Source organism: Mobula birostris, chromosome 32, assembly GCF_030028105.1.
Source record: "Mobula birostris isolate sMobBir1 chromosome 32, sMobBir1.hap1, whole genome shotgun sequence".
Lineage (NCBI taxonomy): Eukaryota > Metazoa > Chordata > Chondrichthyes > Myliobatiformes > Myliobatidae > Mobula > Mobula birostris.
The window spans coordinates 14,733,890-14,751,101 of record NC_092401.1 but is presented as its reverse complement, the minus strand read 5'-3'; the positions used below and the strand labels follow the sequence as shown (position 1 = coordinate 14,751,101).

At 40.4% G+C, this 17,212-nt stretch overlaps 1 protein-coding gene across 9 annotated transcripts in view; it reads left to right on the top strand.

The window, feature by feature from the left end:
• Positions 1-17,212, top strand: part of LOC140191247 (EVI5-like protein) — a 265,130-nt gene that overhangs the window by 27,217 nt on the left and 220,701 nt on the right. For 8 of the 9 annotated variants that reach the window (XM_072248481.1, XM_072248479.1, XM_072248475.1 and 5 more), the window contains exon 2: positions 10,894-11,003. The exons of the other annotated variant lie outside the window; for it this stretch is intronic. The gene's annotated coding sequence lies outside the window, so the exon portion shown is untranslated. The remainder of the gene's footprint in view (positions 1-10,893; positions 11,004-17,212) is intronic. 9 annotated transcript variants of the gene reach the window in all.

Below are 17,212 nucleotides of genomic sequence, written 5' to 3'. Positions count from 1 at the left end.
TTCATTGCTTTGCTGGAAAACAAATCTCCCTCGTCGCAGTTCTCTGGCAGACTGCATCAGGTTTTCCTCCAGGGCTTCCTTGTATTTTGCTACGAAATACATTCACAAGCCTTCCAGGGCCTGTTGCAGTGAAGCATCCCCACAGATGATGCATCCTTCATGCTAGGGATGCTGTGTTTTTGATGATGTGCAGTGTTTGGCTTACACCAAATATAGAAATTAGTCTATGGCCAGAAAGCTCAATTTGGGTTTGGTCAAACCATAGAACCTTCTTTCAGCTGACCTCAGACTCTCTACATGCCATCTGACAAACTCTAGCCGAGATTTCATCTCCCATAAAGTTGTGACTGTTGAAGCACCCGGGCAACAGTTATTGTATGCGCAGTCTCTCCCGTCTCAACTACTGAAGCTTTTAACTCTTTCAGAGTTGTCATTGATCTCTTGGTGGCCTGCCTCAGTAGTTCCCTTCTTGCACGGTCACTCAGATTTTGAGGACAGCCTGCTTTAGGCAGACTTACAGCTGTGCCATATTCTTTCCATTTCTTGATGATTGACTTAACTGTACTCCAAGGAATATTCAGTAACTTGGAAATTGTCTTGATTCCATCTCCTGACTTGTGCTTTTCAATAACTTTTTTGTGGAGTTGCTTGGAGTGTCCTTTTTGTCTTCATGATGTAGTTTTTGCCAGGATATTGATTCACCAGCAGTTGGACCTTCCCGATACACGTGTATTTTAACCATAATCAATTGAAACACCTTGACTGCACACAGGTGATCTCCATTTAACTAATTATGTGACTTCTAAGACCAATTGGCTGCACCAGTGATGATTTGATGTGTTATATTATAGGGGGGATGAATACTTAATCAATTATTTTGTGTTTTTATTTGTAATTAATTTAGATCACTTTGTAGAGATCTGTTTTCACTTTCACACAAAAATGTCTTTCTGTTGATCAGTGTTTAAAAAAAGCCAAATTTAAATCCATTGTGATTCAATGTTGTAAAACAGTAAAACATGAAAACTTCCATGGGGGGTGAATACTTTTTATACACACTGTACACTCAGTGACCACTTTATTAAGTTCAGGAAGTGTCTAATAAAGTGGCCACTGGCCATATAATTAAAACAGAGATTGAATGGTTCTAAATTAGGAAGGGTATCAAAGCATATGGGGAGATGGTAGTAGAATAAGATTGAAAGGGGAATTACATCAGCCGTGATTGAATGGTGGAGCAGTGTTGATAGGCTTAATAGCTTAATTTTGCTCTTATGTCTTGTAGTCTAAGCTGTTCCTAAAACATTGAGTGTGTGTCTTCAGGCTCCTACTCCTCTCTGATGTAAGAAGAGGACATATCCTGGATAGTGATAGCGAAACCTAGATGGGATAAATGTACACAGTCTTTTTCCCAGGGCTGTGGAATCTATATACTACTAAAACTCTCATGCTCTGTCTGTCTGTTTGTGACCTCCAATTAGTGCAAATGGTGCATTACAGTGGCACTTTTTTTGGCTCAATCGAATTAAAATGCGCTAACTTACAGAATTCAGGCAAAATTCAAGGTTATATATTCGTATAAAATTGCACATTTGCAAAAATCAACAGGATCCCTTTTAACCGGAGAGCCGATCTGCCATCATGTGCACAGCCAGCCTCAGCAGCGACACCTACCAGAGCAAAAGGGCAGGGCAGCTCTATTTCGAGGGGTCACATTCTGCTAATCACCATCAGCATGTGCAGGATTGGGACGGATCTAACTGCCACCCATCAATAAGAGATAATTAAATCTTATTGTAATGACGTACTTCGAGACACCCATAAAACCCTTTGCCGCAGTCAAAGGACAGCGGTGACTATATCACATCCATTTAGGAGAGCGCCAACCACATCATCAAGAATAGTCAGCATCCTTTGATGTTACCGCTTCATATCTTCTATCCAGCATTAGGTCAGCCTAATTAGGCTGCATGGAAAGAGAAAGGGGACAATACAGCAGAGATGAAGAGACGAAGGAGCTGAGAAATGCACATCTCCAGGATCAGAGACAAAAAACAAACAGCAGAAGAGATGAAGAGACAGGGGGATGAAAGGGCTGCACGTCTGCAGAATGACAACGAGAGATACAAGGGCAGCAGATAAACCAGAAATGATGCCGTCAAAAGTGTCCTTCGTTAAACGAGGAAGAGCTATATTTGCTTTGCTACGTGTTGTTCTTCTTTAATAAACTGAGGTTTTCTACTTCAGTTTCCAAAGCAAAGCGATACCAATAGCATTCAGGAAAATTTAATGTACATTCTGGTCACATCAGACTGCACCACCCTTCTCTCAAAGGGTGCCCCAACAGGTCACCCCGTTGTCTAGTCATGAACTAGAGAGCATAGGTTTAAAGTGGGAGGGAGAAATTTAAAAGGAATCTGAGGTTCTGTTACACTTGCATCCAAAAAGTAAGTTAGTTGATAATATGGGTATTAACATACTATCACTAAGAATGCCACAATCAATATGTGTATTGGTCCTAAAATAAATGCCGAAAACGTGAGAAAGTGAAGAGTAGCATAGTTTGGGTCTGGGTGTGGTGAGGTTACTTGGCTCTTGTCATGGAAGTAGGTGCAGTGATCAAGGTGCAGCTGGTGAGGTGCTGGCATCATTTTAGATGGAATCTGAGGATACCCATCTATATAGTGAAATGTCTGGTCTGAATGGCAAGGTCAGCAGCCGAACCTGAGACTTTCTTGGGAGGATGTAAACCAGAAATTGGGCTGACAAAGAGATTGTACAAAAACAATTGTGCACTGCTGAGCTAAAGATTGCATTGAAATTGCTTAGCAGTGAATACAAGCACAATGTTCCCAGCAGTGTTGTCAGTGTAGTTTGATAACATCAGTCTAGAAATGCACCTTTAGCTATCGAAACCCCAGCAAATGTCAGATCAGCAAGAGCTGCTCACATGTGTACTTAACCACAAAGCAGCAAGAAAAGCAAATACTTACAGGTTGGCAATGAGATACTTGGACAGCAGGAGTACATGACAAAAGAATCTGTGGAGCTACTGAGGTGGAAAGGCAGAATCAAAAGCCAGGGAGGCACTCCAGTGTGTACTGTTCTGGAGTGACAAGCAGACCTTGAAAAGTAGCTTGAGTTTGAGTAGTTAACCAATATGGTAGAAGATCAGCAGTACTCAGAATTTGGAAGGGAAGGTCCTGCTTGTTTGGATTATATGAAATATCCAGTTTCCTACCCCAATATTTAAAAAAAAAGTAGCTGGGCGATTGCAAGATTTCATCAATAAAGTGGAGGTTTCTCAAGTAGAAGGAACTCAAGATTCAAGTTTATTTGTCAAGCGTACATTGAAACATACATTGAAATGCAATGTTTGTGTTTAAAAACCAACACACCTGAGGGTGTGCTGGCTGCTGCTCACAAGAGTTGCTGCACCAAAACTCAGCATGAGATGTTGCAGTGAGACTACTTTAATCATTGGAGGATGCAGCCACTGTGATTGCACAGGTCTTGCAAAAAATTTTGGTGACTAATATAGCTGTGTTCTTTAAGGAGTTACTTTGCTGAATGAAACACTGATTCCTAAGGCATACAGTTTGGCAATGTGAAAATTATCCACTTCCTGGGTTGTCTATTTTTTTAATGATAGAAAATTCCAATTCAGTGCTCAGCAGGTCAGATAGCATGTGTGGAATGAAAAGCAGTTAATGTTTCAGGAGAATAAACTTTTATCAGAACTCTTTGAGTCAATTCTTCATCCATTCTTATACTATATATTTATTGCCCTCAGCGCTATGATCTCTTCTACAGTAGAGCACTGATAATGCAGAACGAGCAGAAATTTTGTAGTTTGACACAATTCTTTGATGTAATGGGAAGAACTCTGTCCAGTTGATGCACGTCCTGAAAGTCCATGTGTTTAACATTAGGTGTAGGGTTTAGCAATGAAGTTGAAGCCTATTGCATAAAAGAGACAACAGCTGCATGAATAAATGAGGAAAGCTGGATGAATTCCCTTGTGTTCTGTAGAAGGTCAATCATTTCTTTGTGGGGCGAAGGGCCTATATTGTGCTGTAGGGTTTCTATTTCAGATGTATATTTGGACTGTAGCACGTATTTTCCTAATTTATAGAGGATACAAAACCTGGAAATGTATTAAACACAAGGGGAAGACAGGCTTGTAGAATGGGTTGGTATAGCAGATCAAAAATGCAGAGGTGATGTACTTTAGTGGATGAAAATACTTACAGGAATACAAATTAGGAGAAATAGCAGGCTACTCAAGCTTCTCTGGTACTTAATGTGATCTGATTTTAACCGTTTATTGAGCATAATCTCATCATCTCTCACCCCTAGTTTATCAAGACCTATCTCCCTCTGCTTTCAATATTCATAATTCTTCAATTTCCCTTTGAGGCAAAACATTCTGAAGACAATGTATGAGGGGGAAAATCATCTCACTTAAATGAGTAATTTTTAAAAATGGCCCTTATTGTTGTAATTTCCCATAAGGAAACATCCCTACACCCATCTTGTAAAACCTCTCAGAATCTTTTATGTTCCAGTCAACATCCTTCTTGCTCTTCCAAACTGTAGAAGCAAGCCCAACCTGTCTTAACTTTCCTTGCAAGGCAACTCTCTCATTTCAGATAAAACTTTAGTAACTTTACCTGAGCTGCTTCCGATATCCCAACTTAAAAAAGAAATCTAGTACTGTACTTGGTAATCTGGATGTTGTCTCACAAATGCCCTATTGTAAGGCATAACCTCTTTAGTTTTAATTTTTCTATTGAAAAAAATAAGATCCTGTTAGCATTCCTAATTACTTGTTGTTTGTGTTTTTGCCTTTTGCAAATTGTGCACTAAGATAAACCAGATCTGTTAACATCTTAGACTTCTATAGGCTCTTACTATGTAAATAATATGCTTTTATTCCTGCCAAATTGAACAATCTCACATTTTCCCTCATTTCCCAACATAATTTCCTGGATGCTTTCCCAACCATTCTATCTACACTTGGGTACATCCAATAAAGGTGTACACCTAATAAAGAGTTCAAAAGAAGCAAGCGGGGGCAGTTAGCACAGTTCTTAAGGAGACATCAGATTGTGCATAATTAGGCACTTGGGAAGATCCAAAAAAAGTTAGGTTTGAGAGGAGTGGCCATTGTGTGAGTGGGCCTGTGTTAGAGTGGGGAGTTGAGACTTTGGCAAGGAGGGGCATAGGCCGTAGGTAGATTTTTTTCCAATATTTATTCTTTCCTTATTCTCATTGCACATTTGGAGCAGTGAGGATGCCAGGCAGGAAAGTGAAATACTCCTTGTGCAGGATGTGGGAAGACAGGAAGACCTCCCATGTCCCCGACAACTGCAACTGCACAAAGTGCATCCAGCTGCAGCTTCTAACAGATTGTTGGAGTTGGAGCTGGAACTGGAATTCTAGATCATTTGGATACGGGCAATTGGATGACTGTCAGGACAGGGGGAAAGGGGATAGGCAGCCAGTGCAGAGTACCCTGTGGCCATTCCCCTCAACAACAGGTATACTGCTTTGGATACTGTTGCGGGGCAGACCCAGTGGAGGAAAACCACAGTGGTCAGGTCTCTTGCACTTAGTCTGGTTCTGTGACACAGAAGGGAAATGAGGAGAAGAAGCGAGCTGTAGTGATAGGGAATTCGTTGGTTAAAGGAACAGAAAGCAGATTCTGTGGATGCAAATGAGACTCCCAGATGGTATGTTGCTCCTAGGTGCCAGGGTCAGGTACATCTCAGATCAAGTCCGTAGCATTCTTAAATGGGAGGGTGAACAGCTAGAGGTTGTGGTCCACATTGGTTCAAATGACATGGATAGGAAGGGTGACAAAGTTCTACAAAGTGAGTTTGGCGAGTTAGGTGCTAAGTTAAAGGACAGGACTTCCAGGGTTGTGATGTCAAGATTGCTAGTAAATCCAGAAATAAGAAGATCATACAGATTAAGGTGGTGCAGGAGGGAAGACTTCAGATTTTTGATCATTGAGCTCTCCAGGGAAGGTAAAGCCTGTACAGAAGGGATGGTTTGCACCTGAACTGGAGGGAGACTAGTAACTTAGTGGGAAGGTTTGTTAGTGCTGCACTGGGGGAGGGGGAGTGGTTAGACTAGAGCTGTAGGGAGATGGGAACCAGAGCATCGTAACAGACAGTGCAGTGGAAGAAAAATGCTGCTATCATCTGCACCAAACTCTGATCTCAATCCCTCCACAAGATGACTTCATTAACAATATAGAACATATGAAGTAGAAGAAACTACAATGAAGAAAGAGGGAGCCAAATATGGCTTTCTCTCAGAATTTCTCAAGTAACAGAATACCATTGCCTTCAGTCATGGAATCAGGGTGCATCCTATATGCATGACAGGAGACACAGGTCATTGTTGTTCTCACACTTGATAAATTACAGAGCAATATCAGTCTTTTGTGCAACCTACAAACCCTTGAAACACACAGTCCTCTGGAAGATTGAGGTTTATACTGAGGCAGCAATTTAACTTGAGAGCAGGTGGGATTCTGGCCAGCAGTTGCTAAATGACCAAGTTTTGGCTTTTTCTAAAATCAGGTTCTGGAAACACAGGACTGCTGCGCTTATGACACAACCTGGATGAAAAGCTCGATTCCGAAACCACTAAAGATCATTCACTGTCCGCAAACACTGCAAAAAGTTCATCACTGAGTGACGGATGGCTTACTGCATCTGCTGAGCTTCCTCAATGACATACTATCATAAGGCTCTGTATTTGCATTGGTATTCTTTAATGGCTGCATAAGCAACCTGCTACCAACAAAGCCATGCAAATTTGTTTTTTTTTGGTCACATTATATTTTGAAGATATACTGCTAAAAATAGTTTCTGTTGTCTGTTGAAAGTAAGTCAACATCAGAAAGAATTTGCTGTGATTTTTTTGCTCTGCAATGCCTATATATATAATGTGTCTATTAGAAATTGTCGAACTATATAATCCAAACCATCCGTGAGGGTTATACTTTCATCTTTATTTGTTAACTAAATAACTTGCTTTCAATTCGGGTGTCTCGCAGTGAATTTGATTTGGCAGTTTGGTTTGTTTTTCCATGATACCGAGGGTGAATTCTGCTTCATAATACAAAATTGTGACTAAATTCTGTTTTATCTGAGGGATAAGGCTTGTATATGTGCCCTTAATGCACTCATTGAAAATGTTACCATTTCATTTAAAAAATACTTTCCAGGTTTCCTTTCTAGTATTTTCTCAAACTTCAGCCTTCTCATTTACTCCGCATTTTCTCACGTCTTTGCAGTTCCCAATAAACTGATGATTTCCATATTCTCAAAATCTGTTGGCTGAAAATGTGAGTGCACTTGGTAGTTGCCTGGCTTTGCAGTTCAGTTATTGCATATCACCAGAACGCTATAATAATTACTTTGGTTAGCTAAATCTTTTGAAATATAAAATCATTCAAATATAAAATTATCTGTGAGCAGAAGTTGTTCCAAATTCTGGCTCCTCACTACAATTAATTTTTATGCTATTCTTCTGATAGTGCTTGATTTCTGTTTTAATCTCTTATAGACCACATTTACAATGAAAATATTGTCCCCTGTGGTCCAAAATAAATGTACAACAGCTGCTAATTGTCCTCTATTCCCCCTCCCAGCGATCCCTTAGACATCGTAGGTTATATTTTCCATGAATGTTGAAGGCCCTCCAACCAACTTCTCCTGACCCCTCTATTTGTTTGCACATCTGACGATATCCCCCTTCTCTAAAGTTCCATAACCATTTGAAAAAAAACTTTCCACATTTTGCCATTATTGGCTATCTCAAATCTTTGCTGTTCTGGTGCTACAGGTATCACATACACTTTCTGGTGGGGTTTTGCAGTCCAAATACTCTCCTACTTATAGGGTAAACTGTATGACCCATGCTGTTGATGACCCGTGCTGTGATTTAGCCCATGACTGTTGATATTTCTTTGTGATTTCTCAGTTTCCTGATGACATTGTTGACATTATTGACACTTATGTATTTCCAGTCTCTCTCCTTGGTGTCCTACTTCCTTTCATAATTTTGCCAAAGGCAATGTTATATGTCTTATTTATTTCTGTTCTGCGTTCTGAGCAGCCAATTGGATTGTACCTTAAAGCTATTTATTTATTTTCTGCTATTTTTAATCTTTGTGCAGCATAGTGCTGTAAGAAAGAACCTTTGAATTTGAGTCAAAGATTCAAATATGAAGTTATAGATAGAACCCTGATATATGGATCTGTCCGCCAGAGAAAGCAGGATCTCCCAGTGACCACACATTTTAATTCCACGTCCCTTTTCATTCTGATATGTCTATCCACGGCCTCCTCTACTGTAAAGATGAAGCCACACTCAGGTTGGAGGAACAACACCTTATATTCCACCTGGGTAGCCTCCAACCTGATGGCATGAACATTGACTTCTCTAACTTCCACCCCACCTCCCCCTTGTACCCCATCCGTTATTTATTTATTTATTATATATATTCTTTTTCTCTCTCTCCTTTCTCTCACTCTGTCCCTCTCACTATATTCCTTGCCCATCCTCTGGGCTTCCCCCCTCCCTCTTTTTTTCTCCCTAGGCCTCTCCGTCCCATGATCCTCTCGTATCCCTTTTGCCAATCAACTGTCCAGCTCTTGGCTCCATCCCTCCCCCTCCTGTCTTCTCCTATCATTTTGGATCTCCCCCGACCCCTCCCTCTTTCAAATCTCTTACTAGCTCTTCTTTCAGTTAGTCCTGACGAAGGGTCTCAGCCTGAAATGTCGACTGTACCTCTTCCTAGAGATGCTGCCTCGCCTGCTGCGTTCACCAGCAACTTACAGATTTACATTTTCAGGGTCCCAATCAGGTCCTCCTTTCTTGCCTTGTAACTCTTCTCCAATAATCTCAGTATGGTATTTCGATTGTTATCACTTGCTTCAACATTTGATCTCTTTCAGAAAACAAGTTTTGTTTCACTTTGGAAACTCCGCCTGTGTCTGCATTATCTCTTTATAACCTTTGATGAATCAGTAAACTCTGTACTTATCTCTTTGATCTTCACCTTGCTATTTCTGTGCTTCATCTTCTCTGTGTCAATTTTGCTGCCAACCTTACACTTGTATTTCAGCCATCCTCCTCCAAATTATACTTCACTTCCTCCATGTGCACTTCTTTCCACAGCAGTTGCTTATCCGTCATTTACTATACGTGTCTGCTGCGACACTGCCTAAACAACAACATGGTTAAGTACCTCGCACATCTCATTGATCTGTGTCTTGTTTCCTGTCCTCTGCCATCACAGACTGCTGTTTAATACATTGTTTCCTTTGGGAGTTCCATGAACCCCTTTATGGCCTTTCTTTGTACTTGTGTAATTGTTCTTATTTTATCCCCATCATGATTATTTTATTCCCTTGGTGGGCTTTTCTTCAGTGAGGACGATATTAAGCAATACAGCACAAGAACAGTCAATTTCACCCAAATAATCAAAGCGAGCATTTTGGTCCTTGTGAATCTCCATTTTTTTTCAACCCTGATGTTGTGTTCTTCTGTTGAATTATCAATAAGCTTGTCTGGCTTCTCCTTAAGTGAATTTAAATTATTTTCCTCAGCCACTCCCTGCGTTAGCATATTGAATGTTGTCATGAAGTAGCTAAATGCTTGGTACCACGTGGGGAAGGAAGCAGTTAAGAGAACATTTGAAAATTCATAAACCTGAGCTATTGCGTTGTGACCTGTGTATTATTTACAGTGGTTATTGCTTTATTTCAGACTTCTGGTATCCAGAGTAGTTTGCCCTAGTAGTATTTATGCTCCCTAGTTTTGGTATCTCTCCAACTAGAAGCATCTTCCCTCTAAATTCCTTTCCTATTTTAAAGGCTTTTATTTGGTCACTTGTTCAGCATATCTTCTATAGGGGAGTTCCTCTCCTTTCTGTCATCATCCTTGTACATCATATTAGCACATTCTATGGCACCTCTAAATGGTAGGACAGATGATGCCCTGTGATGTAAATTTTGGTGACACTAGTCTATTTGTAGTTTGGAGACTAGGATGGTGTGAAGTATTCTGTCTAACCATCCAGTCCAACTGTGCAGCAAATTTATTCCTCCAGATTCTAACTGCATGATTGCAGCTTGTCATCTCAACACATATTTGTTATTGTAATTCTGAATCTGGGGGCATTTTCGAGAGTCATGATTTCTTATGCTGACCCATGTATGATCCAACTAGGTATTTGTACTGAAAAGAGATTGTGTATCCTGAGACACTCTGTATTCTATTTTAAAGGCATATACCCCAAGTTAATACATGGGCATGGTAGTAAGAAAGTATGGGAAAGCAGACTGACCATTGGCTATTGAACAAGTAGCAAATTGTGTCATTTGGGGGTCCACCCTTTTTGTATGTATTTGGTATACATGGCAGTCCTTCTATTTAAAGGAGATGGAAGATAATTTTCGAAAGAACAAACTTCTGAAAATGAGCATTCCTGATTTAAAAATAGCATTTATATACTAGTTTATGTATTCACAGGTTGTTCCTTCAAGATAAGTGTTCATGAGCAGCATATAGCTGCTTGTGAGATAAATTATGTTCTTTTGATGGCAGATCTGCAATTATCTCCCTCCACAAGTCTTTTCCGGGATACTGGTTGCCCTCTATAATTAAACTGTAATCTTACTTCTTTTTAAATAATTTAGTGAGCTATTGATGCAAACTTACAGAGTATTTAAATATTAATGTGAACATTATTTGATCTGACTTACTGTTAAATTGGTTTCAATTCAGATTTATGATTAATGAAAGGTTCTGAATAAATTAATTCAGTGCTATTGAATGGACACTTGATGTTTATTTTTCTGTTTTCAGGCTTGCATGACAGAGTTTAACAGGTGAAATTCCCATCCAAATGATGTTCAGTATGAATACACACTGCACTCTGGTTACTCACTAACTTGGCAGAGGGTGAGATTCCCAAGGTAGGTATTTCTGTGGTCTTCACATTAACGCAAGAAAGGGAAATGTAATTTATTTGGATTTCCTGGGTAAGGAAGAAATTCTTGTGTTGAATAAAATGCTTTGGACTCAAATACGATAAATGTGTGCGTAATTAAAGCCAAATACTCTCAACCAAAGCCAATAGCATCTGAACAATTTTTCTTCCTATAAAAGTTTTTGCATCTTGGTCATCTCCTTCCAAATTTAGCTCCATTTTTCAGTCACACTTTTTTAAGAAGTAACTTATTTACCTCACTTAACATGCCTTCCTGGTTGTCCTTTGTTCCTCAGAGCTGGAGGTTTTTTACTATCCTTTGTGCATTCTCCCTGCACTCTTCTGTTCTTTCTGTCTAATTACTTCTGAACTTCATTCTTGAAGTGTGCCCATGCATCTGTAGATTCATAGCCAGTTGAGCTTTTGCAGCCTTCTTTACTGAGTGTATAGAGTGCTGGTAACTTCTCTGATTAACTCGGAACTGTGTTCCTTTGCTCGGAGACTTTGTAGTTCATTTGTGGTCCTGCTCTCTGCTTTTCCTTTGTATCTATTTTGTTATAAACATTGCACCTCCTTTGGTATATTTTATATAGAAACCTCAATTACAATGTTAGGGAGTGTACTGTCAGTTCTGTCTTTGCTAATACTGGAGTACTTAATTACTTAATGATATTCAAACCAAGTCAGTTCCAGCAGTCACCGATGTAGGTCTTGTTAGCTTGTTTTGTCTCGATGTATAATATTGTAGCAAAATTGCTTTCTTTAATTGCTGACACTTCAGTTACCTCTGGCCTCATTTAATTTTTGTCCAGTCTCAAGGAAACCCTTTTTTTCACCTTAAATCCGAATCCAAGAATACTTACCTTGTTCATCTCTATTTTGAGTAATTGAATATTACAGTATGGTAGGCATTTTGATGCTGACAAGGTGCCATATTCCAAGATGTGCCCTTGCTAGTGTCCTACATAACTGAAGCACCCTCTTATTTTTCTGTTCAATTTCTCTAGCAATAAACAATAACGTTATTTTAGGTTTCCTAATTACATGTGCACTAGCCTTTTCAAATCATGCATTGGGGCACCCAGATCTCATTGTATCTTGGACCGCTAAAATCCATTACCATTCAGGTTATGTGCTTCTTTTTTAATTTTCTTGGCAAAATGAACAGTTCCCATATTATTTTTCATTTGCCAAATCTCTGCCGACTCAATCCATCTGTATCTCTTTGTAACCATAGAGTTTTTCTTCAAAATTTCATTTTCTATCATGTTGGTATTGTTAGAAATTTAGCTAGCATGCCTTCCAAGTGTTTATCCAAGTCATTTCTTAAGCTTTTAAAAATTCACTCAGTACGTCTTGCCAACCTGAAAAAGATCAATTTATGCCAACTGTAATTTAATTTAACCAGCCGATCTGCTGTCCATGCTACCTAAGAAATTTTATTCCCTGAAATAATGTTTGATGTGGCACCTTGTCAAATGCCTTTTAAGTATCCAAGTTCAGTTCTTCACCATATTCATCCCTTCACACAATCCAATAAGTTAACCATATGCAATTTCCCTTTTACAAAACATTGAGACTTATCCTGATAATTCAAACTTTAGATTTTTACCCACTGTGTTTAAAATAAAAGTTGTCATTTACATTATAATTCGGTACGACTTTATTTACACCCAAGTTGCAATAACACAATTCCATTGGGACCGTGTAAGAAAAATAGAAGCTATGTAGCTTCTAAATGACAATATAAAAAAAAGTGCTAGATTAGATTACGAGGACACTCAGTCCTTGTTTATTGTCATTTAGAAATGCATGCATTAAGAAATGATACAATGTTCCTCCAGTATGATATCACAGAAACACAAGACAGACCAAGACTAAAACTGATAAAAACCACATAATTATAACATATTGTTACAACAGTGCAAAGCAATACCGTAATTTGATAAAGAACAGAGCATGGGCACGGTAAAAAAAAAGTCTCAAAGTCCGATAGCCCCATCATCTCACGCAGACAGTAGAAGGAAGAAAAACTCTCCCTGCCGTGAGCCTCCAGTGCCACAAACTTGCCGATGCAGCACCCTGGAAGCACCGGATCACAGTCGACTCTGAGTCCGTCCGAAAACCACGAGCCTCCGAATAGCCCTCAGACACCGAGCACCATCTCTGCAGAACGCTTCGACCCCGGCCACCAAGTAACAGGCAAAGCCAAAGATTCGGGGCCTTCACCTCCAGAGATTCTGGATCGCACAGTAGCAGCAGCAGCAAAATAGGCATTTCAGAAGTTTCACCAGATGTTCCTCCGTGCTTCTCACACCCGTCTCCATCAAATCAGGATTGTGCACGGCATCCTACTTGACAGATAACCGATATTCATTCTGGAGTGGCCATTGCGTGCTGCGTCGCGTTGCCATTTTCTCTTCTGAGAAGTCTCTAGATGAGACTGGTCTTGTATCCAGAGCATGCTTGCTGAATATAGTCCAAAGAACTGGGAAGGGTTATCCTGTCTGCTGATTGAGAAGTGACAAGAATCTATTTACGATTATGCATTTCTGAAAGATCCTCCATTGATCACATAGTTTTACTCACATTTTAAGCTGGTATTTTTAAAGTAAATCATTATCAGGAGAATTACCATCCACTTTTCTACTGGTCTTGTTTCCCCTTGCTCACAAGAACCCTCATATCTTTCTCTTATTTCCGTGCAGCATTGAAGGGTGTTCATTCCATCAAGTCTGTGCTAGCCCTTGGAGCATTCTCAACCATCTCCTACACACTCATTAACTCCACCTCGATACCCTGCCACTCACATGCATGAAATGTCATTCACAATGGCCAATTAATCTACCAGCACATGTTTGGAATGTGGGACAAAACCAGAGACCTGGGAAAGGTCATTCCATCACAGAGAAAGTATGCCAACTGCGTAGAGATGGTGCCTAAGATTGAGATTGACCTGGGTTGCTGGAGATCAGAAAGCTTCAACATTAACTACTGTGTTACATAATGAATTATGAAACTATTTAATGCGGAATTATAATTCTCTTCCTTATTTGGCTGCTGGAGGCTGATTATCAGATGATGTATATTCATTTTGTATTTGGAGACCATGTGTGATTTCTCTAAGTGCACTGATTTATAGATTGGTAACAACTACTTACAGATAATTGAAGAAAATGGCTTCTTTTACAGTACTTATCACTGTCGAGTTTATTGAATACAATGGTGATATTTCATTGAAAATTGATACATTTATAAATTGACCATTGATGTAAAATTCTTGACAAGAGTATTCAATGTGACTTAGCCTTTTGAATCTCAGTATTCATACTGATAATGCATATCATGAACAATATACACACATTGTCTTCAACAAAATACACAAGCATTTTATTTGTATTCTATTTGTCTGCATTTAGGATTCCTACCCTAGAAAAACATGGTTCAGTTGTAATGTGGCACATTTGTGACTGCATCTAGACTCCATCTGTTTGTCTCATTCCTAGCAGCAATGTGTCACACCATAGAGGGTAAATTTCAAGGTTGAAATGGGAAGAAATTTCTTCACCTGGAGAATGATAAATCTTTGGAATGCTTTCCCAAAAAGGCTAAAGAGGCTTGATGATAGAGAGCAGGCAACTGGCAAATATATTGGGAATGGGATGTCGTAAAGATGGAGATAAATAGATTTTTCTACAGTATATTAAAGGATAAGGGGTTAGTCCAGGCATGTGAACTAAAAGCCATAAGCTTAATGAATAGCAGAGCTGTGAAGAGGTGCCAAATGGCCTACTCATCCGTGTGTTTCTTTTCTTCCCATGGAGAAATTTGTGCGTTTTGCTGAGGTCCAGTCTGGGAACAAATCTTTCTTAACCTTGATTTAACATTCACTGCGCTGTAGTGATCACAGAATTTTTCTGTAGCAGTAGACAACAGAGAGATAACCAGCAAATTCAATGCTTTTGGGAAAAAGTTGTCAGACGAAAGTAGGCATATGTTAATTTGAGAAAAGGAGTCCATGGATCGAATCTTGTCATTGCTAAGTCAAGGACGTGTGAAGTGATAATCAAAGCATAGAGACCTGTCTTTTTGAAGAAAGACAGATCATCCTGAAGGTGAGCGGGATAAACTACATCACAAACTTTGAGGAATTGGAATCATTAATGTATATGTCTGGGCCAAAAAATGTACGTAAGTTAAAAAAAAAATGTAGGGGTGAGTGGAATTGAAGAGCATGTCACGAGAATAATGAAGCATTTACATCTTTGTGAAATTGCTGATAGTCAGTGTAGGGTTAACTAGAGGTGAAAAGTAATCAGTGCATGGTGCTTTAAGCCTGGCTGAATACCAAATGACTGCCTTATACTAGTTTACTGTAGCTGTAGTGTGTTGCATCCACATAATACCTTACTCAGTTGCTTGACTAGGCTGCTCTGACTCTACCGAGACAAGAAAAGGCAGTAGGTGCACCACCACTTGCATATCCTACTCTGTCAGTTATCATTCTAACTTTGTAACATATTGCTGGTCTTAATTATCAATATTGTAAATCCTGTAAGTCCAACAGCATCTTGGGATACCTTTCATAGAAAGGGTGCAGCAGCTCAGGGTTTGGCTTGTCAGCAGCTTTTTGAGGGTAAATAGGAATGGGAAGTTAATGCCTGTATTACCGGTGATGCCTGGAGCCTCAAAAATTAATAATGTTAAAAAATGTCCATCTTTCCAGTGAAAGGTGATGATGGCAAAGCCCCAATGGAAGGAAAAGTTCAAAGGCACAGTTCAGTCAGAGAAATGTATACAATATACACCCTGAAATGCTTTTTCTTCGCAACCATCCACGAAAAACAGAGGAGTGCCCCAAAGAATGAACAACAGTTAAATGTTAGAACCCCAAAGTCCCCCCCAACTCCCCCCTCCTGCCCGTAAATGGCAGTGAGCATCAATCCCCCCCTCCCCCCACTGGCAAAAAAAAGCATCGGCACTGCCACAGAGCACTCAAGTTTAAGCAAAGCAGTACCAAAGACACAGACTTGCAGATACCCCAAGGACTTCGCGTTTCACCTGGTATTCGACATACCACAGGTTCTCTCTCTCTCCCCAATCAGGGAGGAAGGGATGTCTCCATTTTCCCAGTGAGTGGGGAGACATAACAAACAACTTGCTGGTTTACGATGTTAAAAGTCTGTAAGGTCGCTTTTTTTGAGCTCTGTGCCTGAAGATCGCAAAGATCCCAGGTCTCCAGGCACACAGTCGCAGATAACCCGACTCCCCGATGACACATGAGTCTCCTGTTGTGACACCGACCCTCAATCCGCCCGTCCTAAGAGCCCCGAGATCCTAGGCTTCCAAATCCAAGCCGGACTCTTAGGCTGAGCCTTTGGCGTGCCAAACAACAATGGCTGATGGTGGAACCCCGAGAGCGGGTCCCATTCCCGCGAAGAACCGTAGTCAGCGTGTAACTTCAGGTCAGGGTCTTCAAAAGGACCCTGAAGTGGAAAAATAGAGATATTAAAGACGGAAATAGAGCTGTTTCCGTAGATGCAAGCAAAGGAGTGGCCGTTCGGCGCCGTTAGCCCTCCTAAGTGTTGGCAATAATGGCCGGGATGGAGATGATGAGGTAGTGTTAGAGCAGTTGCTAAAGGTTAAGGAAACAAGCTACCTGGTCTGGAGGACAGCATCCTAGGATGGAGTAAAGTGAGTGGTTGTAAAACAACTTGCATGATGTTTCATAATGCAGCAAAAGATGGGCTTCCAGTTTAAGATGGCATTGGTGAAGCACAGTGATAACTTGCTGGCAATAAAAACTACTATTAACTACTTTATTGATCATACTTTTTCTTAAACGATCACAGCGATCGATAGCCTATAATTTCCCTTTTGGAGCTTTGGAACTGCCACTTTTGCAGTGTGAAACGAAGTCTCAAAGGCACAGGACAGTTGTGGTGTGGTGCAGGCAGGCTGAATCGAGGCAGCGGGGTCCAGGCCCAAGAGCAGTGTTTGGCTGTTGGATCGGCCGCGGAGTTGATTCGAAGCAGCGGAACCAAGGCGGGTCAGAGTTCAGGTGGTGGGGCCTGGGCCAGAGTGTGTCTCAAAGCGGCAGGACCTGGGACTGAGAGCAAGGAACAATCCATTGCTTGGCCAGTTTTAGCACCAGGCCAGATTGAAAAGGTCAGGGTGTAGGGGCTGGAGGCTAGG